A 24,412-nucleotide genomic window follows, 5' to 3' on the forward strand; every position below is an offset into this window, starting at 1 on the left:
ATTCGGACATACAAACAATATAAACAAATAAATACCGTATTTTTCCCATTTTTTTTAGTTCAACCTTGGTGGAGGTCTGCGTGCCGAGTGTTGTTATACATTTAAATTGCGCTAATATGTATTTGTCACAGCGTTAAGGTCAGTGTTTATTTGTGCACGTCTCCGTCTGTGTTTCAGTACGTGTCTGGAGAAGAGGTTAGTGCGTGAATACGTAATGCTGTTTAGCCCTCAGTCTGTGTCATGTGTTCAGGGTTCATAGTGTGTGTGTGTGCGTCTGCGTATCACCGGCCCTGAGGTCCCTAGCGTGTTTGCATTTCTTCTCTTTTGGGGTCCGTGGCGCCGGCCTCACTTTGACCTCTGTGCCCCCACTCTAATCCTTTAGCAAATTAGGGGTTGTGTGTTTCTGAGGGGGGTGTTTGGGGTCTGGGCCAAGCCACGGCTTTGGGATTAGAGGAGAGAAGGTCTCAGGCTTGTGAAGGATGAAGTGGAAGGAAACAAAAGATAGCGGTGGAGGGAAAGCTGAACGGTATTGTCAGCATTCTTGCCGGCTGCCAATGTTCATGTGGGATATCTCATTAACTCCAAGCAAGACAGTTGTAGTTTTCATTTCTTTATGTTTGCAGGATCAACATTTAATGACCAGATTTCCAAAAGAGCTTCAATGTTATTTTTTTTATAAAAATGACTATTTCTATTGTGGTTTATATTGTAAACCAGTAAAAATACAATAGTGCCTCCAGAGGCGATCAAGTGACACATCTAGTTGGATAACAAGACATGTATTCTTTATCCTCTGCAAAGAATGACAAATTATTATGGTTGATCTTAAGCGCATCATGGTCTTTTTTTTTATTTTAATTTTGTGAATAATTACTGTCCTGCTCTATTACACACCAAACAAACCTTAAAATTTGAAAAAAAAAACTGATGAAGAACTTTCGCATGTGCTCCTGCATGCCTTTAACTTTTTTGATGTTGGATTATTCCAAGTTGTTGTTTACTTCTACTGTGCAAGGTTGCAGTTATCATGAATAACTGGCAAAAGGAGCCATCGCATTGATTTTATGATGTGTACATTGCTAGCATACATTACTGAGTGAGTTGTTGTTGTTGTTTTTTTTAACTCTAATGATTACAGCGGTGTCTTGAGATACGAGTGACTCCACATTTTTTTTTTTTTTTGATATTGCAATATTGAACTCAACTCAGCTGACCTCACTCCAAGCAATAATTTGCTTTTTCATTTTTCACCTTTTGAATGACTACTATGCAGATGAATATGTCTTTCATATGTGTTTCATTTGATCCACGAGAGTGTCACGCTTGCGTAATGAAGGGAATAACCAGGGAGCGTTTTGCTCGGCCATATGCGCCGCTGACAAGCCAAATGCGCACGCCGTCACGTCCGCCGATTGCCGCGCGTTTGCAGCAGGTGTCGGTTGCCGGGGAAATGTGGGCGGAACATGTTTGCTCGTGTTTGCATTAGAGATGCATGGCGTGTTTGTTGTCTGAGAGGCGGCTCAGGTGTCTGTTAATGTCTGCCGAACGACCTCGCTGCAGGGAACGGGCTATCTGGCTGAGGGGTAGCCCATCATGTTAATTACTTTACACACACGCCGACAAGCACGCACAGGCGTGCGTGCGCGCACGCGCCGACAAATCACTCATCTTTCTTTCATTTTGTCATTCCTCCGCATTCTCTCTGTTTGAAGGTCTCGCACGTCAATTCCCCTCTGCGTTCAAGAAAGATTGTTTTATATTCTAATCAATTCAAGTCGGTCCTGTGAAATTAATTGACATTCATTCAGTGATTCCGGATCCCTCCGAGGCTGCTTTTGTTTCCGCCTGTCAGCGAGCTGCAAGTTAGATTGGGCTAAATGTTTTGTCATCTGGCACTCCCGGGTAAGCCCCACTCCAAAGCGTGAGCCTGAGGTCAGCTTAACCTCCTCACAATCCTGTCTTTACCACTCATGATCGAGAGAAGGCGAGAGGCGGGGAGATAACGTCCTGGGCCGAGATCATTCCTCTGTGACAGCCTTCTAATGTCTCGGAAACAAGATATTGCGAGATAGTCAAAGCCACAAAAAGTTGGCTATTTTTTTTTCAAAACTCATTAGAAATTTCATGCATGAGGCCAGAATTGGAGACTTCTAAAAGCTCGTGTCAGATTAGTTTTACCGTTGCTCAGTCCTTTTATTCGGCAATCTCTTAATTTCAACGTGACGGTGACCAATCACGACTCATCTGTTTTCTGAGGTGGGTCATGTGACATTTGCAAGCTGACCTGTGATTGGTCGTGAGCAACTGCGATGTCATTTCCAATCGCCGACAAGTGGCAAAATGGCCGCCGTCTGAGATGAATGAACTGACCATGCTGCTTCTGTCATTGGTTAAATCTACGTCACATGATTTATAGATGCCATGTTGTTTACCAGGGTCTGAATTTCTCTTGCGTTTATAGCAGATGCCTGATGTAGCTTTGGTCACTTTTTTGCTTGGCCATATTGTTTGCGTTGTTCCACCTGTCCTGGACTCGTATGACTGATGCAACTGATATGATTATTAGGAATCTTTAACTTTGATGATTTTTGATGATCAGTTTTCAGGTGGAAAGATGACATGGTGGTGGGTGGATGGGTGGGGATTGGAGGGTGGGGGGGGGGGGGGGGGGGCTATTGGCCTGGGCAGGTAGACGCTGTTAGTTAAATGATGCTGGCGTGCACAAGAGGGATTGCTTTGGGAAGTTGTCATCCATCATGGTTTTAGAATGACTCAAAGCAGCACTCTGCTTGGAGGGTTATGGTCTGGGATCCATGATTGATGCGAGCGGGATGGGTGTTTTGCAGCCGAGAGTGCGAAAGAGATTGCGTGTGCGCGTGAGTGTGTGTTTGTGAGTGTCTGCGGGCGTGCGCATGTGCGTGAGCCAATGAAATGAGCCGGTTGTTAGTGTTGCAGGAGCTTCTCAAAGTGACTCTAATCTGATGACAACAATCGTTTCGATATAGGAAAAATATCTATACTCATTTCCATGGAGAGGATGCTCCATTAGACCATAAAACCAACCAGTCTTGCTGTATCAAGAATTCCCTCGTAATTTTAATTGACAGTTTTAATTAATAGTAGGTTTATTGTTGCGGTTGTAGTCTTAGAAATGCCGACCTGCGCTGCCTTCAGCTGAGATGGATTCTAATCCAGGAAAGTTTGTGCAGGACTCAGGCTGTGCTCTGGCCTGGCCACCAACTGAGAGGCAAAGATGCTAATAACGAGACTACCATGCATGCTCTTGATCAAATCTTCGAGTTAAACTACTTTCAGCCACCTGATTGTGTTCATTTGAGATGCGGTCCTTAGTTGTTCAAGTAGCGACGACGCAGCCCGATGATTAACTGAAGCCGGAAATACTATTTAACGGGCTTAATGAAGTGTCAGTGAGTGTAAATCGCAATTCATTCTAATGGCGAGGTAATTCGATGTGCTTCAACATAATTAAAAGTACAGCATTTAAGAGGTAAAGACATTTAAAAGCAGAGGAGCTAACAGAATGCAGAGACGGTGCAAGAATATATTTTTTAAAATGTTTTGGATTTAAACACATTTCTACTTCATACATAACATCGAAATGCCGATTCACCATGTTTGTTTTGAACATCCATTCAGTTTTGTGCAGGTGTATCGAATATTATGGCTGATGAGCCTTAAATTTATTTTTTATTTTATATTATTTTTGATTATTTTATGTTATTTCTTACTTTTTATATTATTTTTTATTTTATTTTACTGTCAATATACGTCGCTGGCATAGAAAGAAGTTTATGAATAAATCATTTTCAGACCAATGAAGTAAAATTGGATCATTCCAGGGCTTACCCGAAGAAATTTCACTGCACATTAATTGCGTATCACCGACTTAAATAAAGCGCAAACACATGGGGATGCAAAAAAAAAAAAAAAAAGTGCCTGGACGTACCATATTGTATTTCTTTAAGCTGAGGCATTTAGCCTGCCTTTGCCTCTCTCACTCATCCATTTTCCTTACGCACGCTTCACCTCAGTTCATTCTTAAGTTAGTCTGATCCCAATATTCAGGAAAGATCATGGAGAGGACCCAATACCGATCGATGTCCAATTAGCGAGGCGCCGCAGCCCGCAGGGGTGGAGACACGGGGCTAACAAGAGGTGAAGTTTAGAAGAGGAGAGGAGAGAAGGAAAGGAAAGGAAAGGAAGCAAGGTGGAGTGGAAGAATGCAATGTCTACGAGTGGGTGTGGGCAAAGAGTGGGTGAGGGGTGTTTTGGTCCGAGGAGGTGGGGGTGTTAGATGCTCAATCAAGCTACGTGAGGACAGTGTAATTAATCCATTGAAGATGTCTGATTGCAGATGACTTTGGGAATACCAGAATGGTGTGGCTGGGCCGGAGGGGGGCGGGAACAAGATGGATGCAAGGGTGCGGGGGGAGGAAACGCGGAAGGGCAAACAGAGGGAGAGGCGATGATGAATTGAGACAGGGGTGATACAGTACCTTTTAAATGAGAAGGATGAGTTTCGGGCACAATGAAACAAAAATAGTTGATTATGTCCGGGTTAAGTCCGACAATCGCTCACAGCGCGAGAGGAGATAAAAACCTCCTCTTGATAGCACATTTACATGAAGAAATAAAAGCCTCATTTGCTAAAACACTCCCATGAGATGAACTGGTTGTACAGTGCTGACTCCGTGTTAGGTAGGGGCAAGCAGGGAAGTGCCCCACCCAATTCAGCTGATCATTTTTTTTCTATCTCCGTTACACATTTTATCAGAGGGAGACAAGTAATGTGACTTTGACTTGAGTTGATGAGTTTAAGTAGGACATTTATGAAATTGCGTTTGACTTTAACTTTTTTTGTGTTAAAGTGGAGACGGGGGTATGCAATTTTTATTTATTTATAATTTTTATAAATTCTGATCAACATTCACGATATATTTCCTACGGGAGACATAGGGAAATGTAGAAAAAAAAATCAGGGGGGGCGGCAGTGCCCCATGCAGCCCCCCCCCCCCCTCTCTAGCTCCACCAATGATTTGAACTACCCACAGACAATACAGCAATACTCAAAAGAATATTTTTAATATCCTGTTAAAGATGACAAATATTGATGGAATTTATAACAGCCTTTTTGTGTTCGCCATCAAATCAACATTAAAAATGTGTTGATGTATTAGACTCCCCCTGGTGGCCAAGGACAAAATGTTACAAAATGTCATGCCTCTGCTTTCAAGGCGTCATTAGCTGGCTTTTATTTAATAGTCTATTAATTAGTGGCAATGCATTTTGTCTCTGAGAGATGCCGCCTTACGTTAGCTCAAGCGAGTAGCATGCTATTGACTGGATACCCCCCCCCCCACTGCCTCTCCACACATCAGCCATGCTAAACCGGTATGATCTAATTCAATTTGATAAAGCAGCAGTCATCAGAGCATTATGTTGATACCCACCGCGCTTACTTGCTGACTTTGTTCCATGGCCATCCAGTGATGTCACAAAGTGTTTCCTAGCGCGCGGCCGTGATTCGCTTTGAGGCCGACAGACAGTGAATTAAATGTGGTCAAGGCGCTAACGTGTACGCCGTGTTCACAGGCGTCAAGCGGCAAAGTGCTGACAAAGGTTGAATCCTCTGCATGATTGACTTCTTTCATGGCAGAGAAGAGACAGACTGGACTTGACACGCCGGAAAAGTGTTTGTGGCTCAAAGCTGTGCAGGGAAGAAAAAAAAAAAAAAAAAAAGTCAAAGTGCGTGAAGTCTGAAAGTGGCCAGACAGCGGCGTGCACTTTTGTAGTCTTAACCCTTTTTTAGTTGAGTTTTCAAGCCTGTCACTACTGCTTCTATTCTGCTTCTTGTGACCGAGTCTAAAGAATTGTGATGTATTGCAGGAGATATGACGCCATATTTGCTATTCAGGATCTTGCGATCGTGCAGAGAAAAAAATCACACCAAACTTTTTTTTCCCCCTTTGTTTTATTTTCCACGTGTTGAAGAAATACTGGCACTAAATTCATCATGCAATCATGAAGAAGGACACAGATAAATAGAACGGTTCTAATGAATAACAATTAAATATACCTTTTGTTGAACATTCAGAGGTCAGCAGACACTTGGGATCGTCTCTGTTGAGGCCTCTCCTGGCCTCTCACCTGAAACTATAAAATGGTGATTATTCCAGCGAACCTGACCCTTTTATGGATATAAAGCCCGTTTAAGTCTGAAGGTCACATTGGAAAGGCTTGATATTCATTTCCAGTGTGGAGGATGGAGCCCAAATCGTGCCTTTTAACAGGCATAGGAGAACAAAAGGAGTCATGGTTATCACATTTCAAAAGACAGTGCAGGTGTATCTCAAATTTGAGGTTCGGTACACAGTCTTTCATTCACTGAATAAGTCAAAGCGAATACTGTGATTATGAACGCAAAGACTTCATCAATCTATAAGCATGCTTTTAATGGTTTATTAAAATCACCATGGTAACGGTTTCAATCGACTAATCCCTCAAGTTTTGCTCTCAAATGGTGGAGCAACAACACATGTAGACAGACAATATAGGCATTCTTTATCCTGTGCAAAAACTGACTAATATTGAAAAGTGCAGCAGCTTCGCGAGTCAGTATTTATGATCATATTTTAATTCTCTGTACTGACCAGCAATAGATGTGTGATGTTGGTGCTTGCCTCCCCCCCTCCCTGTAGGTGGGTCGGATGCTGGGTTCTTAATGAAAAAGACAGCGGCACAATAGAAAATTAGTGGCGGGAGAGATAAACAAGCACGATGCTGCTCTGACAGCGAGATGGGGGAGATACAAGAGGAAAACGTCCCGGGTGGAGAAAAACGGTGACAGGCGGCGGCGGCAAAGAAAAGGGGCCGGCAAAGGGGGGTGGGGGTGCTGTTGGATGTCGAGCGGGCGAGCGCAAAGCGAGAGCGAGACAGGCACAGACAGACAGAGCGAGAGATAGACAGTGACAGAGGGAGAGATAGACGAGCTGCGCGAGGATGCAGAGAGTGTCCCCCCTCTGTCGGCTGCTGCCAGAGGCAAACAGACAGCCTCTCCGCTGGTGGAATGCTAATGCAACAAGCTGCTCCTCGCTCTTCTTCTTTACCTGCCTTTAAGCCCCCCTGGCCCCGCCCCTCCCCTCTTTGCTGCAACTTTACACACAAGACTCGTATGGAAGCTTCACGTTAATAATGGAGTGTCTGAGGAGGTGCGGTCGCCACAAATTAAATCGGACGGGGAAAAAAAAGGTCTGGCTGCCACTAGAGTTGGTGATTTTGAAATTTGGAGTCATTCATTCAATTTGATTCATTAGATATCTTGACCGTTATTTAAAAAAATATATATATATTTAATATATTTATTAATATATATTTGTATTTTATTATTATTATTTTTTTAATTTAATTTTTCTATTTACTCGTGAGTCTTGAGTGCTCGCTCAAGTCCAAAAAGTGACATCATGTGTGAGTGCAGCCCGTGATGAGTAGGGGGCCAAGCGCGGGTCAATCAGCGAGCCTTTCGGTCTCTGTCACAGTCCCGATGACCTTTGACCCCATCCGTGGAGCCGCGACGCGACAAGAAGGCCACTTGGCCCTCCGACAATAAATGTCTCCCTCTTTATCGTGCTTGTTAACTTCCGTCACGTTAGGACGCTTCACGTGTGAGCGCTGCCGTTGTTTTTACCTCCCGGCGCCCGTCATCCCTTCTTCGCTTCAGACAGGACATCCCCTTGGGTGGTCCCCTTCCGAAATCATCATCCGTCCACCCTTCCATCCATCCATCCATCCATCCATCCATCCATCCATCCATCCATCCATCCATCCTTCCTTCCTTCCCATCTATATCTGTCTGTCTGTCTCCACGGAGATGGCAGCCTTTGAGAAATGGCGGCTCGCTCTGAAGAAGTGTGATCCATTTAGATAGGGGCATGGCTTTCACTCCACACACACATACAGTAAAACACACACATTGGGCCATGATCAAAAACTTGAGTGGCGCGCACACACACACACACACACACACACACACACACACACACACACACACACACACACACACACACACACACACACACACACACACAACACCTCACATGCGCAGGTAGAACACAAGAACACACACACGTACACACACACAAAGTACAAGACACGCAAACCATCTCAGATGTTCTTCCGAAAACTTACATGACACAGACGCACACAAATAAAATAGTTACAAAACATGACCGAGGCGGGCAAGCTTACGAACGCACACACATACACAAAAAAACACGCATACGCAGCACATACTCACAAACACGTTTGCGCACACGATACTAAGAAACAAAACTGTCTAGTTTTTGAACACACACACACACACACACACACACACACACACACACACACACACACACACACACACACACACTGGCAAGCGCACACTGCAGTCTCTTGCCACGCACTCGCTTGGCTTGACAAGTCATCTCAGATAAGCTGTGAGTGACAGGTCGGGAGTGTTGACTCCGCTTGATATCTCTGTCTCCTCCTTATTGCGTATTATTTGTTTAATCAGATTGATATCGCTTCCTTTCTAAAACACAGACAATTCATTCCAAACGGGGGTCGATTTGTTTTTTCTCCCCCCCTCTTATTTCCCCTCCCAACCATTCATCTTGACGTTTCTCCCCTTTGTGTCATTGCGCTTGTTAATTTCCCCGCCACCTTCTTCTATCTGCGTTCAAACACATTGCGGCGCCTGGGCTCCGTCATCTTGTGGGAATCTTGTCGTGCTTTTTTGGCAGCGGATGTATGCTCAAGCTATATTTTGAGGATTCAGGCCTTGTATACTCGCTCACTTACACCCCCCCCCCCCCCCTATCCCCTGGCCTTCCCGCGCTTCATTCCTCTTATTTCTTATCTACTTTCTTCTCCCACTTGCACCTCGATGTCATTGCAAAATCTCTCCTGTCTTGTTCTCCCTCACTCCGGTGTCTCTGTCTGTTTCTTTTAGCTCTTGGCTCTCCATGCACCCCCCACCACCCCACCCCGCCAACCCCTTGTGGTGCACCGTGTCGTGTCCCTAATTTATTTATAATTAGTGCTCTTTGTCGGGATGCGCGGGGAATGTTAAAGTACATGCTACCTCACTCTGGGTACAAATGTGCTGGTGTTCTTCCATCCTTCACGCCTATAGCGCCCCCCCCCCCACCACCACACCTCATCTCTTCTCCCGCCCGCTTCCGACTGACACGGCCGCTGGGATGGACCATCCCTTAGACTCCAAGCCCACACCAAAGACGGGCTTGTTTACATTGTAAAAAGCTCCTAAAAGTCTCTGAATTCCTTGATATAACAAGCTGCAAGCGGATTTTTCCGCTTTTCATAATTTGTTGCAAATTAGCGTCTACACTTGCTGAATAATTCATACTTTTTGGAGAAATTAAGACTTAAAATACAGTGGGGCTTCGCGAATCAAACGCAATCTGTTGTGTGACGCCTGCTACACTCCCAATTTGTTCTAATTTCACGACGCATCTTCCCTAAGGGATCAATTATAATTGAAATCATCTGTTCCAGAGTCAAACCGTGACCATCAAAAGTCTTTATTTAGTGTGCAAGAGGGTGTGCAAACTTTTGCAACCAGGTTATCTGTCATTTTGGATTTTCAAGAGGTTGTACGGGTCATTATAGTTAGTCTTAAATTGCAAATAAAACAGTAAGCTAAAGTTACCACACATCTCGTTAAAATTTGAGATCATTAGAGAAAGGATCGGCTACGACATTGGACTACAAAATAGTGTTGTATTTTTTGGAACATGCAGACAGGAGGGAGACGTGTGTACTGCTTACTGTCTTCTCACAAATGAAGTTCAGTTTCCATTCGAGGGTTCCATGGGAATTCAAACTGGGGGATTTCAACATTCCGTGAAAATGTATAGAAATTAACTGGCAATTGGAAAAAAAAAAATCTGGTGTTTTGGCATAAGCAAAAAATTAAAATTAAACATGTAAGAAAGCCTGGTAAAAAAAAAAAAAAAGGTATGTTGGTAAATTTGTAAATCTGGGACCACTGTACTTTTTGGTTATTTTTGTCAGGATTTAAATAATTAAATCAAATTTTTCCATTACAAACCAACCTTGAATTTCGTTCGGCGCTGTCGGAATGAACATAATCGTGTTCACGCCCACAACGGCGCAAAATTTCCATTTCAAACAACACCAAGCAGCATGTGTCTGCGAAAAACCAAACCAAAGTCTAACCTGCCCAATGCGCAGCTTTAGACCACAACAGGTCACAAAAACAGAGCCCCCAAACGGACCGGTCGCCATCCGATCGCCACCCCCTCGTATTCATGGCAAGTTTCAAACGCCCTGATTGACACTCGCTGTGATACATACACACACATTGTCAGCAGCGCTCATGTGTGCAGCGCCCGAATCCAAAACAGAATAACAAGATGGGCCGACATGTAATCTGAAAGTGTAATTTATGAAAGCTCCTGTTGAATTTGCAGTCCTCCGCCTCTTCCAAAATTGGCAGTGAGTAAACCCCCCCCCCCCCCCCCCCGAAAAAAAAGACATTTTCCTTATCACACCACATTAATGTCAACCTTGTCGTCACACATAACGCACATGTGGGCGCTGACACCTTTCCCACTGCGTCTGCGCGCATGTGTGTGTGCACATGTGTGTGTGTGTGTGTGTGTGTGTGTGTGTGTGTGTGTGTGTGTGTGTGATCAGCCGGGAAGAGCTTTTGTCCTTGGGCTTGAGAGGGCACCTGGCTCCTCTTTCCCGAGCTTTGTGATCTCCGGCTTGCGTCTCAATCCCTTCTCGATCTGTCTCTTCCTCTTTTCCTCTCAACTCGGATCCCTTCATCCGCCCCCCCCCCCTCTCCCTTCCAAAATCCACCTCGCCGCCTCCCCACCCAGCTCACGTTCTCCCTCTCCTCTGCCCAAGGCGATGCCGTCCTGCAGGCTTTGATCAGGAGGCCAGGGACGAGAGAGGAAGTGGGTCAGAAAGTTGTTCTGGAGACTGCAGGAGAACAAGGCTGGAATATCGAGTAGGTGAGGATGGGGTAATATATAGCGGGAAAGGGGGTGAGATAGTTTGTTGGGGCGAGGTTTGGGAAAAAAAAAAAAAAAAATCCAGAGGGGTGGGGAAGCGAGTAACGGGGAAAGCTAGGTGAAACGGGAGCTAGCTGAACTAAGCGAGCAGAAGGAGATAAAAAGAAAGTGAAGTGAGCAACAGGATGAGATAGAGGAGAAAGACGTGGGAAAGGAGAAGTGTCTTCATTTGGTGAGCTGGAGGAAGAGGAGGAGGTAGAGAGAAGGCATTTGTCTTCAGCGCCACGCTCAGCATTTAAACAACGGGTCGGAGGATAAGGCCTCGTTTTAACTATGCTGCACATTGCGCGACGGATCGTGTCCACGCCGACGTGTGCGCTCGTGTCCCCGCAGTATAGCGTTTTATTGAAGCTCTTTGTTTTTCTTTTTTTTTTTTTTTCCCAAAGATCATTAAGATGCATAGTTTATTAATATTCAGATCAAACCATTAATATTCACCGGGTGTTTTGGCTCTCCTTGTGTCGTCAGCTCACCTGGGACTGGGGAGTGCAGGTGGGGGGGGCGATAGTGGGAAGAATGGGGAGGGGCGGGGCCAAAGGAAGAGTTTAGGGGGCAAATGAAGGAGGAGAAAGACACCAGGAAAGGAGGTGAGCGACAAAGTGGGAACAATGGAGATGATTTGGAGGTGTGGGGGTACAGTGGAGGTCCTGCGAGAGGTTTGCGGATAGGGGGGGGGCAGTGGTTTTTGTGATCTGGCTGTGCAGGGGTGATGGGGGGGGGCACCAGTGGGACTGCAGGGGTGAGTCGGGTGAGGTTTTTTTTTTTTTTTTAAAGGATGCAGGGAAGCAGATGAGCTTTTGTTGTGGAATAATTGGACCAATGGGAGGATAGACATAAACACACACACACGCGCACGGACGCACAAAGTACAACAAATCATATAGTACGCACACGCACACACTCGTTCGTATATGCGCTCATTTGCATGGCTGTTTGGGAATAAATCTGCAAATGTGGAGACCAAAGTTAAAGTAATATTGCATATTAGACGGTGACATGCATGTTAATTGTGTTATCTGGACACACAGATTGTTTTGCCTGCAACACACACACACACATGGAATATTTAAGGATATTCACAATTGTACTTATTCTTCTATTAATATCAAATTAATTTAATCAGACTGATTTCCTTTGTGATTTTTCCCAATGAGGAAAACAAGTTTTATTATAGAGGTGCTGTTTTATGATTGGAAATAATAATAATCATGATAATGGGTGTTGTCATCCAAACAAGCAATTTTAAGCAAATGATTAAGACATTAAATTAGTCATTCATCATTAGGCTGCTGTTTGTATTTGACACTTTTTTTTTTCCAAACCTATCTTCAATATGTAGGTCTGACTTTTATTTACAAGTTAAATGAAATCATATTCATGTATTTCCAACAGTCTCTAATTTCCATTTCATAGTCTTGGATATGAACTCCTCTCATTGGTTGAGCTGACATTGGCTCGGCGTGTTCACACATTAAAGGAGGAGGACGATTGTCGGACGTGATGAGAAATTAATTGAAAAAAAACATCCTCGCTGAAGGCCTTGTTCTGAAATGCAGCTCAATGCCACTGTCTATACTTAAACATTTTATAAATGCATTTGTGCATTGCCCCCCAAAAAATTGATTAGCATGATTGTTTCCATGTAATATTTAAATGTAAATGATGACTTCATCATTTCTTGAAAACCTGTACAAATCCTGCTCATACGGTTTAGGTGATGAATCCTCGCACCAATATCCATATAGACACACACATGCATGGACACACACAGGTCCAGAGATACACATGCACAAAAGCAGGCAGCAAATTAAAGTGGTAATTACTTCTAAGCTAGGAAGGTGAAGGATTGTATGGCAGGGAGCAATGGGTCACTTCTGAATAGAGAATAACGGAGCAGGCAGACAGTGTGAAACGCAGATATGCATCTCAATGAAATATGGAGGAGCGTATTCAACAGACAGCAAAATGGCTCTTTAATGGCCACGCGCCCTCAAAGAATTGTCTGATACATTTAGAATATTATCTCCTCTTACGGAATCATTAAAAGAACCTTTTGTACTCGCCGCCATCGTGTGCGTCCGCAGTCAGGATCCGACAATGTTATTCTAAATAAGAATACTATCAAGGTGACTACAATGGAATTCGTTCTCTTATTTCTTTTCACGCTAAACAGTGAAAAAATAGATTTTAGTATGAGAGCATGACTGATGGTTTCAAAAGACGAACACGTCTGTCATTGCCTTCCCCCAAAAAACTCAACTGCTAGGATACCACCACAAATTGTCCATTTTAATGCTAAGACACAATACAAAACACCACGCAGGAGCTAACAAAACTAGCATTGATGTTGCAGTGTTAAAACACTTCAAACTACAGACATTGGAACATAAATGGTGATGCAACACAGGTAGACAGACAAAATCATTTATTACACTGCCCTCTTGTGGTCGAGGCGTGCACATTAGTATTAGCCACGTAATGGAACTTAAAAAAAAAAAATTCTTATTCTATAATAAATCAAAGTAACTATTTTTTTTAATGAGAATGATTCCATAAAAATATTCAGTTTAACAAAAAAAAAAATTGGGAATAATTTCCTGCAGTGTGTCTTTAGCCCTGAAATTTTCGGATCTTAGTTCCCACCCTGTCTGCGACTATTTTAATACCTCTTACTATCTAGTTTTGAGCTCCACTTTATCTTGACATGAATTATAATCTACCTGTAATATTATTTGACAGGAATCCAAAACTGTGTGGGGAATACGGGATGTCTACTCAACCCGCAGTCCACATGTCCTTGTTCCTGACAGCGCCGGAAACTCCCACTTGCTTGTCACATCCTGCCCCCTGTTGGAGCGACGAGTGCTAGTTTGCTCAAGTTAGTGACCCCCCACCCCCCCAAACACACACACCCCACCAACACACACACACACACACACACACTTTTCTCCCTCTATTAGAAAGACACATACTCCCTGCAAGTCTGCGTCAAGGACAAATGGGGAAGACTTGGAGGACAAACATGCTCACACACTCTCTCGGAGTGTCTGTGTACTTCGAATGCAGACAGAACGAGACAGTGCGCGCACACACACACACACACACACACACACACACACACACACACACACACACACACACACACACACATGCACCATCGCGACAATCCTGAAAGGCTTTTGCGCCTTCTGTGAGAAAAGCAACACGTTGTCAGTCTGTTTCATTGCTGCGTTGTCGTGTGTGTGTGTGCATGAGTGTGTGCGTGCTCAGGGGGGCTTCACTGGGTCTGGTTGACGACCTCATTCAGCCCACCCTCCCCTCCCGCCTCCGCCGGGCCACGGCTGACAAGTCCCACAATGAGGCGGGAGGGAGGTTGTCGTACAAAACCTTCTGAATGCGTCTTCATTTGCCTGAACTTTTCACACGTCTTTTCCCTTTTGTCGCCCGCCGGCCCGCCCGCTCGCCACCGTGCAGCCGGACTACTCAGGCCAGTTTCCGCTGCGGGCCAATCAAAGCAGCACTTTTCTTCTCATGCCCCCCACCCCCCCCCCCCCACTCTAGCCACCCCATCTTCCCACAATGCCCTCCCCCCCGCCCTCCCACACACACACACACCTTCTTTTTTTGGGGAGGGGGGGGCGGGCTTGACATAATCTGAAATGGTACTTAAGTGAATTTATGTCTACCTCTGTGCTTTGACTTGTGTGCTATTTGCTCCTTTATGCCGGCGCTTTTTTTCCAGCCGCAGAGACGGGAGGAAGAGATTTGAAACTCAGACCACGGACGAGACAGCCTATCAGTATTCAGCGGAGAAAGTGAGTGATGGAGGGAGAGAGGGAGAGACAGGGAGAGAGGGAGGAGAGGAAGACGGGGCGGGGGTGATGTATCAATATTCTGAGTAGCGTTTGAGGGCAAGGGGAACGAACAGAGGAGAGGTGGAAGGCGGGCGGGCGGGGTGGGAGGGAGGGGGCGAGGGGGGGGGGGGGGGTATTTTGGTATAGAGAGTATACTTGAGTGAGTCTGAGTGTGATTATTTGTTCACGTAGACACATGCGCGTGTGCAGCGCGCCTTCAAACGTATACGGGGCTGTTTACGCACACAGTCTGGCGTCAATACACATCCATTTTGAGTTGCTCGTAGAGCGAGTCGTCATACTCAAGGTTCCAGGATTTGACGCTCGATTCGCCGCCATTTTAATCAACGATTATGCCGGATGTGTCGGAACACAAGCCGCTTCCCGATTTGTTTCTCTTTAAAAAACTGGTTTTGCAATATTTGTCGCTGAATTTTGGCCCCCGGTGGCTTTGAGGGGAGAGGTCGGGTAAATTCTAGACTGGTCACCTGTCAATCGCTGGGGTAGACAAACAACCATTCACGTTACGCGTCTCGGCGTAAATACCAGCGGATTGTGATTTTATTTTATTTTTTTCTCTCAGAAAGAGGCTGGCCAAAATTTCTTCCACGCCTCCCACTGAATTATGTAAATGACAGTAATGAAGATTCAGTTTGAACACGGACGCCGACAGTTTCATTGGTCCACCGTGACTTGTTCTGCGATTTTATCGGTTAGGCGATGTGTGACGAGGCTATCGCAAAATCTCTCTGCGGCATCAAGCTTGCAAAAAAAAGATTGCATCATGATTCAAAATAGTAGGAAAACAGTAGGAAGTCATAATCCAGAAATTTGTGTATTTTTTTTAAATGGTCTCACTGGGCAGCGCAGCGACAGGAGGGCACACGAGGGTTGGGTGGGGGTGAGGGGGGGTCTCCAAGGGGCCACTTCATGGCACAGATGCGCTTCCGCCATGTCGAGAGACAAGTGCGTGACCGGAATACCACATTTAAAGGCAATGAAAGAAGCCGCTTTGATTGGCAATGATTAAACTCAGCTGCAAGCACTCCCACAACGGCGCAGCCCTCCCTTTCCCAAACCCATCAGCCTGAACTATCTTGCAAAATAATAGCTGAAATTTGTGGAAATTTACATGACACAAAACTTTGGCCAGTTTGCCTGCGTTTATAAGTAAATACTTAAATCCCGTGAATATTATTATTTTGAGTTTTCATTAATCATATCACGAGTGTAGCCAAACATTTCTTTAAGTGTCAAAATAACGCTCAAGACAAATCGCCCTCATGAAGGATCAGAGTCATTAAGGTTGACGCTTCATGCTTCATCTTTCACATGGAAACAACATTGTTGATAAACTGACGGAACCATAGGTGCCACAATGTAAAATGATGTCGCCCTTACTTATGCTATTTTCTGCATAATGTGTCAAATCTTACGATTTTATCGCGATATATAAAAGCCACAAAACTGCTGCAGTCGGCGTACTGGATGATATTTCGAGAAGTATCACTTGTGTTTACGCTCTTGTCATTAGGGAGAAGTACTTGGCAGCCTATGAGCGCTATGAAAAATCCTGCTATTATTGTTTTTGTGATTACAAGTGTACCTAATGAAATGTCCTGTTCTTATTACACAAAACATTCCAAGTTCTATTTTTTTTTTATTTTGCTATCCTATCGATCCCATTTTATTTTATTTAATAGCCAGCATTATTTCTGTATTTCCTGTTGGAATTTTAATGTTTTCTTCCTCTACGTCAGTGTTTTCCTTTTATTTTATTTTATTTAATAGCCAGCATCATTTCTTATTTGTTTCCTTCCTCTGCGTCAGTGTTTCCCTTATGGAAAGGTCACTGAGAGTCCTTGTTTAACCTTAATTAATCAATTAGGTGAATGCAACGATATGTTTATGAGTGTGGTTGTAGTGGTGTAGAACTGCACTCCGTCATGTTGACAGCTGTTAAATATTTGAGTTAGCTTTGCGATGAGGCCAAAATATTAGAAACAGCTCTCATTATGATGAAGTGCATTTGGTCACCCCAGCAAATTGTGATATGAAACAATCCATTTTTGATACAACTTATCCTCATTGAGAGGTGAGGTCAACCTTTACAGATGCGTCATTTATTAATGGTCTATTGATTGAAAAATGAATTCAATTAAACCTACTTAAGAAACAAATGACAAGTCATTGGAATTCATCAACAGAAATCAAAATCATCTTTTTCACTCTGCTGAAATGAATGAACACTTATATGCCCTCCTGCAGGTGTACCTAATGTTTTGGCCACTGATGCCCCAACGGGACGGGCCGGGACGTTTCTCTTTTTTGGATGTGAAGGAATCTCCCCACTTGTTTGAGTGGTCCACTCCTCCGTCGCCCTTCCTCTCCCTCATTCTTTCGCTCCGGCTGCTCATCAGCATTTGAAAGGCAACTTTGACAGCAAGAAAGAAAAAGTGTGGAGGGAGGGAGGGAGCGAGCGAGCGAGCGAGCGAGGTAGCTGGCTGGCTTGCTTGCTTGGTTGCTCGGTTGGTTGGGGTGCGGGGTGGGCGGGTGGGGGGGAGAGGGAGGTGGGGATAAACGAAAAAGCACGAGGCAGGCGGAGAGCGAGAGAGCGCCAGGAAGAGACTGAGGCGAGGGGGCTGAACAAGCATGCCTTTTATATGTACTAGTCACTGAGACACCCAGAGAGGGAGAGGGAGCAGCTGAAGGCAGAGACAACTGGTGTGTGCACAGCTTTCCCTGGAGGAAATGGAAAGAAAGGAGCTTCGGCGAGGAGAGAGGGAAGGAGGGTAGCGCGCCGGCTCGATAGAGAGACACAGACGAGGAGAGAGAGAGTGAGAGAGAGAGAGAGCGGGGCTGCAAGAGATTCTCACACTGGCTGTGTCCTAATCCGAGTCCATCTCCTGGAGGCAGCGGAGCAGAGTGTTAGTGAAGTGAGTCTAAGAGGCGAGGAGAGGTACATCAGCTAGCTCATACACACACACACACACATTCACACACACGCACACACTCGGGAGTCCACAATCTGTCCAGGCTTTGCTTCTGTGAAAGTGAAAGACTGAGGCACAAGGGGTTGTCAGACGCTGCCCCGGTCCCGAGCCCATTGGACTCCACAAACACACAACACATACTTAACACACGCATGCACAAACGGTGATTGTTTACTGTGTTTAGGATCGAGGTGGTGGGGCGGGGTGGGGGGGCACCCAGGACAGGGCAGAGCTGGGGCACCGGACAAGAGGACGAGACAAAGTGGATCCACATCCAAAGGTGGAAATGCACGTCAGGTGAGTACATCATGCAAATTAAAATACACACACTCTTTATTGGCTGTTTGTGTGTAACTTTTATCAAGCAATGTAAATCTCAGTGTGATTTTCCTCGCTACAACTTTTACTTGAAGAGAATGATTCGCAATGTGTGACTTGTTTGATTTGATTTAAAAAAAAAAAAAAAAAAAATCCAAATGCCCTTGAAGTGGTTACTCCCGCACACATTCCACTTAGATTTCTTTTGCTTTCTCACTATTTGCTTTGGAGATCAAGTTCTGCGTGAAGGTTGACCTTGATAATAATGCTTGGCTACTTCCAGTGTGTGTGTGTGTGTGTGTATGTGTGTGTGTGTGCGTGCCAGGCAATGTGTCCGTGTGTCCACCTGCAGAGGCAGAATTGGTCACAGTTTAGTGGCTCAGTAACATGGCGAGCCTTCGGGCACTCTGCAGCAGGTGGTCCGAGTTGGCACAATGACTGTGACAAAGACACAAAGTAAACAGCGACTTTGTTGTCACTTGGCCGCTCCCACGGCGTTTCGCTTTTTGCTGTCATTGAGGTGGGAACTGATTTTGCACGTCGCTCTTAAGAATTGCTATGCAAGAAGCCCCGTTGTGCTTTTCTTTCATGTTTGCGTGCAACTTTTTTTTCCCTGGAAGTGCCAAAAAGCTTTTCTGTTTCTTAGCAAGATTACACATTACGCTCGAGAATTGATTCTCAGCCGTACATCCTGGATTTCGGGTGAATTTTCACAAAAATCCAACATTGTCAAAAGGGTCTTAATCCAACCACGATGTCATTCATGGAAAGTGTGCTGTGCCAGACACACCTGCCTGCCATGAAGAAATATGCCCAAAATCACTGGCTGAATGCAAAAAAAAAAAAAGTTGGCCTGAGCGAATTTACATCTTCCAAAAATGAGAGGAATATTTCTCGTTTCACTTTCACGTTGCAGTCACTTGGCGCCGGGAGCGCCAATAAAAATGGGATTGCGCCCCTGACTAGAAACAGACCCGCGTCATCACATTTCGTGCATGGGCCCACTGAGCCCTTGAGCCTTTCCATCCGCTTCAGCCCTGACATGTGCAAGTGTATATATATGTGTGTGTATATCTCTATATATTATATATAATCTAATATTATAGATATTTTATATAATATATTATATATATTAAAAATAGATGGAGTGACTATTTTAGTCAAATATATATATATATATATATATATATATATATATATATATATATATATCATATGCCTGTCCCGTGACCCACCTTTAGGCCTTTTTTATTAGGCCGGCTTCTTCCACGAGATTCCATCTAAGGCGCGTCGCGCTCACCGCCAAAAGGCGAGCGACCCTGCCCCGCATCGTTTCAACGGTAGACGAGCAAAAGAAAATTTCAACGGGTTTTAAAGGCGGCAACGGGAGGAGTCTCATTTTGCCCACATCAGCACCTCTGTGTGTGTTTTTCCTGTTTGATGATCACGCTGTGAGCTTTGCATCCTCTTTGCCACCATTATGGCAAAAACCTCTTTTGAGCATAACTAATCACCACGCTGCGCGAGTTCTTGGGAATAAGCAAGGAGAGAAATAAGTGGAATTCTTATTTTATTGGACTGGATGAGTCTCTGATGTGAAATTCCAGTTGTTGTCATTTTTAATGATATTTTTGTCATAGTCACTGATTAAAACGGAATGTCCTCACTTTCAAGGTCAAGCCGTACTGGTAACATTTCACGAACATTTTGATAAGAGGTTACAAAAAGTTATTGCTGATAGTACGGCATGAGATTGATACCGTATCTCCTCCATTCATGGAGACTATTGGACTTTTGAACTACATTGCTAACCAAAACAGCAGCACCTAATCATGTTTACGGCATTTGGGGTGAATTCAAGTGTGTTCCCTGGATGCATGATGGATAATCTTTCATCTTGTGGAGATGGTGTCTTTAACGGTTTGATGGTTCCACAACGTTGTGTGAATGTGTGTGTGTGTCGATGTTTATGTTCCAAGGAGCTCCACGCCTGATTGCTTCCATCTAGTTTGTCTGGCTTCTTACCATTTCTCCATAATCAATTCCTAGTTCGATTGTCTACATTTCCTCTTTGCCGTCAGCGGCACTGTTCTGTGGAACCTTCACAAAAACAAAGCCTAATTATTTAAAAAAAAAAAACTTGGTATGTGGAGTGTCATGTTTTGGGCACACTTCCACAGCCTTGCCGTGACCTGTTACCTTGTGACTCCAGAATTTCTTTTGTAATATTGGAATGTTTGTAAAACACGACATAACGGTTTAAAACGTTATTCTGTGCAAGGTTGTGATGCGTGTGTCTTGAACTAATGCCCAACTCCTTCCAAATCAAGTCCTCTGACTCTGATTGGTTGTTTTTCCTCAGGCGAGGTGGTTTTTCCATCTTATCAATTCAATTAGGTCATAATGACCGTTTTAAGAAGTACTGCAAATTTCTTTTTTCACCCAACCTTCGAGACATATATTTCAATTGTTGGTGAAATTCCAAACGCTATTTGAATTTGAAATCTAAGATGGATAAAGACGCACACCTCTTTATGTTCCTCTCTTTGCGCTCACACACTTTTTGGTACCTATTGACAGACAGCGCACGCAAACTTTGTGCATGTGTGCTCACCTATGTATGTGTGTGTGTGTGTGTGGGGGGGGGGGAGTGCTTGACGAGCATTGACAGACAGTGTGTGTGTGCGTCTGTGACAGAGAGTGTCAGCGCGGTGTCAGGGAGATGTGTTTAGTGTCACACTCGGCTGACCTGATCTCCGCTCGGACTGTCCACTCGGGCCCCGCGGCGGCTCCTTACATAACCCCCACTGTCATTCACACGCCGGCCTGGAGGGATCCACCAACCTATGCACACACACACACACCAATACACGCTTTTTGTCACATGTGCATATCTAAATTTCATATCTGTCCGTTTTCTTCGCTTGTTGTATCTATGATCTCGTCAAACAACTTTACCCAGTGAGTATATCCAAGTGAGCGGGAACATTCTCCAGACACCAGATTTTCTGAGCATTGACTTTTGCACCGAGCTAATTGATACATCCATGTTAGCGCATGTGCATGTGTGTGTGCGTGTATAAGATTGTGAGTCTGTGTGTTGCGCTATGGCCTGTGGATATTTAGAGGTCAGAGCTGATGTGATCCTTGCCTGCGGGAGTGGATTTAGCATCTTCAGCCTTATAGAGAGATTCAGAGAGACATATATATATCGGTGGATATGATTAATTGCTTTAGTGGGCTTTATCACAAAGATACTTTGAGTTAAGATTGTGTAGAAATGTTTTTGAAAAATAAAAAAAAATGTCCGATTCAGGTAACCCCAGTGAGGTTCTTTCTTTTTATATTGTGTGGCCAATAGTAGAAGTGAATGCAAAGGTATGAGGTATGATCAAAAAATATATATATATTGTAAAAGTATTTTTGAGTAACAATGCAGTCATGTCGTTAAACGCACTTTTAGAATTACATCGTCAAATGTATTTCCTCATCGTTAGTTTCAAGTCTTTAAAATATCTCATCCGTCATTTGACGATGCCGGCGTACCTAATGTAGTGTCCATGAAGTGTCCGTTAGCATGATAAAACCTGTACGCTGGACTTTGCAGTAAATCCAATGTTAAGCTCTCCCACCCCCCCTTGCAGAGATTAAACTGATGTGTGTTTTTCTAATTGGACCAGTCTTCTTTAACATCAGCTACCACAGGACTCATGAATAGGACTTTTAATTGTTTTTACCGATTGTTTTTTTTAATTCTCCGACAAATCTGCTTGATCCCCCGCGTGTCTGCTTTTAGTCAAAAGAGGAACGATCTACTTGGAATTTTTTTTTTTTTTCTTTTTCTTTTAAGGGAGTCTCCTGTCATGTATGAAATGACATTAGGCTACAAAGCCCTGAAGTATAACAGCTCGCATAATCACAGCAAGCTCTTCTCGTGTAGAAGTCAGTCTGACCTGATCCAGTAGCTGTCAAGGAGGGGGGGGAGGAAAGTCCTTATATTGCCTTTACAAAAAATAATAACACTCTGTGTTGATTGACACCTTCATAAAGATATTAATATGCTTATTATTGTGGTTGTCGAACCGCATTGCGCCATTTTGAAAGGACTCTGGAATGTTTTGGTTACCTTAAAAGAAAGGCAAAATGTGATATCAGGTGTACCTAATGAAGTCTGCTTTCTGATTCCGTGAAGAGGCGTTGACATAAAAGCCAGCCTCACCAAAGCTCCTTGTAATAAAAGCGAAGGAGGAGAACTGTATTGATCACCCAATGGTGAACATCAGTGGCACCCCCCTTCTTCTTCTTCTTGCCCCCCATCTCTCTCTCCATCATTTCTCTCTGATTTGCCTCACTCCACCCCCTTCTCCTCACGCTTCTAATCATTTATTTATCAGCCATGTCTTTATTCAATTTTCCGCCAGTTTTCGGGACATCGCGATTCTTAAGGAGCTGCGTATCGTTGCTGTACCTCAGTACCTCTGTCAAGCCACCCGAGGGTCACTCCGGTCCAATCTAACGATGTATTGATTCCATTAGATAATTAATGATCCAGGCAAGGGGCCGAGGGAGGAGCGAAGAGGGGTACAAGGAGGGGGTGGGGAGGGGGGGGGGGTTGGCCAAGGGGCTGGAGAAGTGTGGCGGTGGGGCCCTTGAGAGTTGGAGAGAACCTTGGATTGGGAATGATCCCCCAGTCGTCAAGGTCAGCAGCAGCATACGGAGGTGGAATGCCGAGCGAGTGCGAATATGGAATATTAAGAGATCGGGATGCGGTTTTAGGGCGGCGGGGTGTTGAGGAAAACGCGGGGGGAGCGGCGGGGGGGTCTGTCATGTCCAGCAGCTGTCGATTGATCAGCAGCCGAAAAAAAAAACGTACGTTAGAAACTCTTTTGACTTCCAAATCTTGAGGTCCAAGCAGGGCCGTAATGCATGATAAGTAGTTTTTAGCCCTCCAACCAGAATACCAAACTTCATCTCCCCCGACGCTGCAGACACTCAATTATAACTACTCAACAACATGAAAGCAGAGCTGCAAAACCAGCAACATCAAATATTCCGTCCGTGTGATTTCCAAGCGTGTTTTTGCTCCATCTTCCGTGATATTGGACATTGACTGTTTGCTTAAAATATTATCCTTCGGAATATCTTGCATATGGCTTTTTTATTTCGACTTTGGTTTTACCTTCAACGTAGCATAATGACTCAACTCGGAGTGAACATGTGTACATTATAGAATGAATTGAATAAATGCCCTGTAAACATTTATTTGGGAAGATATTTTCAGAATAAAACGCTGTTTGCTGTGTAAACAGAGATGTCAAATCCGGGTCCAGATCGTATTGTAGAACTCCAGCCACAGTTTGCCTTTCACCACAGGTACTTCTAATCTAAAACTGAACTGTGGTTGGATTTCTAGATTCTAGATCTGGACTTGACATCCTTGAAAATAGCAGGTTTGCTGTCTTTCCACCATTCAGTCTTTCTGGTTCAGTCTCCTGAGCACTGGAAATCCACACAAGACAGCTGGAACCAAGATTCAAACATTCCAACTGTTATGGACTTAAATGTCGCACAGTTTGTGTGGCCATTCGCTCTGGGGCATAATTGAATCGTGCCCAAGAGCTTTATAGAAAAAGAAATATGGATGGCAAGATTGGGGATGAGAAAATATGCCTCCGGACTAAGAGATGGCAAGAGTGAGAAGTCAGGTGGATGCCTTCAAAAGAAAAATAGAGCTGTGTGGATTACCAAATTAATTTTATTCATCCATATCAGTGCCACCACATTTGGTAGTGACGCTCAGGACAAATTTGGGAAATATTTTGATTGCATGGACTTCATTTTTTTCCCCCCCGACTCAACTGGTAAATAATCACAATCCACCGTCGACTTAAAAAAAAAGACAATTGATTGTCCTTTCTCGCTGCTCTTCACCTTTTTCCTGCTGGGAGCGAGCACATTGTCAGTCTCGGCCAGACTCTGTTCAGGACCCCGGGGGTTGAGGAGATGAGGCATAAAACAACCATGTCTCCACCTCGGGGAGCCGCTGGCGTGGCGGCGAAGGGCTATTGTCAGTCTGCGTGCCGTTTGACTCAAATGTGTTCATTTGCCTGATGCCGCCGACTCC

General features: G+C 44.4%; 1 protein-coding gene across 11 annotated transcripts in view; it reads left to right on the top strand.

The window, feature by feature from the left end:
* npas1 (neuronal PAS domain protein 1) overlaps positions 1 to 24,412 on the top strand; it is a 61,593-nt gene that overhangs the window by 9,544 nt on the left and 27,637 nt on the right. For 4 of the 11 annotated variants that reach the window (XM_085916306.1, XM_085916305.1, XM_085916307.1 and 1 more), the window contains exon 1: positions 17,562 to 18,267. The exons of 1 other annotated variant lie outside the window; for it this stretch is intronic. The gene's annotated coding sequence lies outside the window, so the exon portion shown is untranslated. Of the gene's footprint in view, positions 1 to 10,956; positions 11,064 to 13,862; positions 14,002 to 17,561; positions 18,268 to 24,412 lie in introns of those variants that run through there. 6 more of the 11 variants (XM_085916298.1, XM_085916297.1, XM_085916303.1 and 3 more) reach the window with 4 other exon arrangements.

The sequence above is a fragment of the Syngnathus leptorhynchus genome, chromosome 7 (genome assembly GCF_054491065.1).
Source record: "Syngnathus leptorhynchus isolate UIUO chromosome 7, UIUO_Slep, whole genome shotgun sequence".
Lineage (NCBI taxonomy): Eukaryota > Metazoa > Chordata > Actinopteri > Syngnathiformes > Syngnathidae > Syngnathus > Syngnathus leptorhynchus.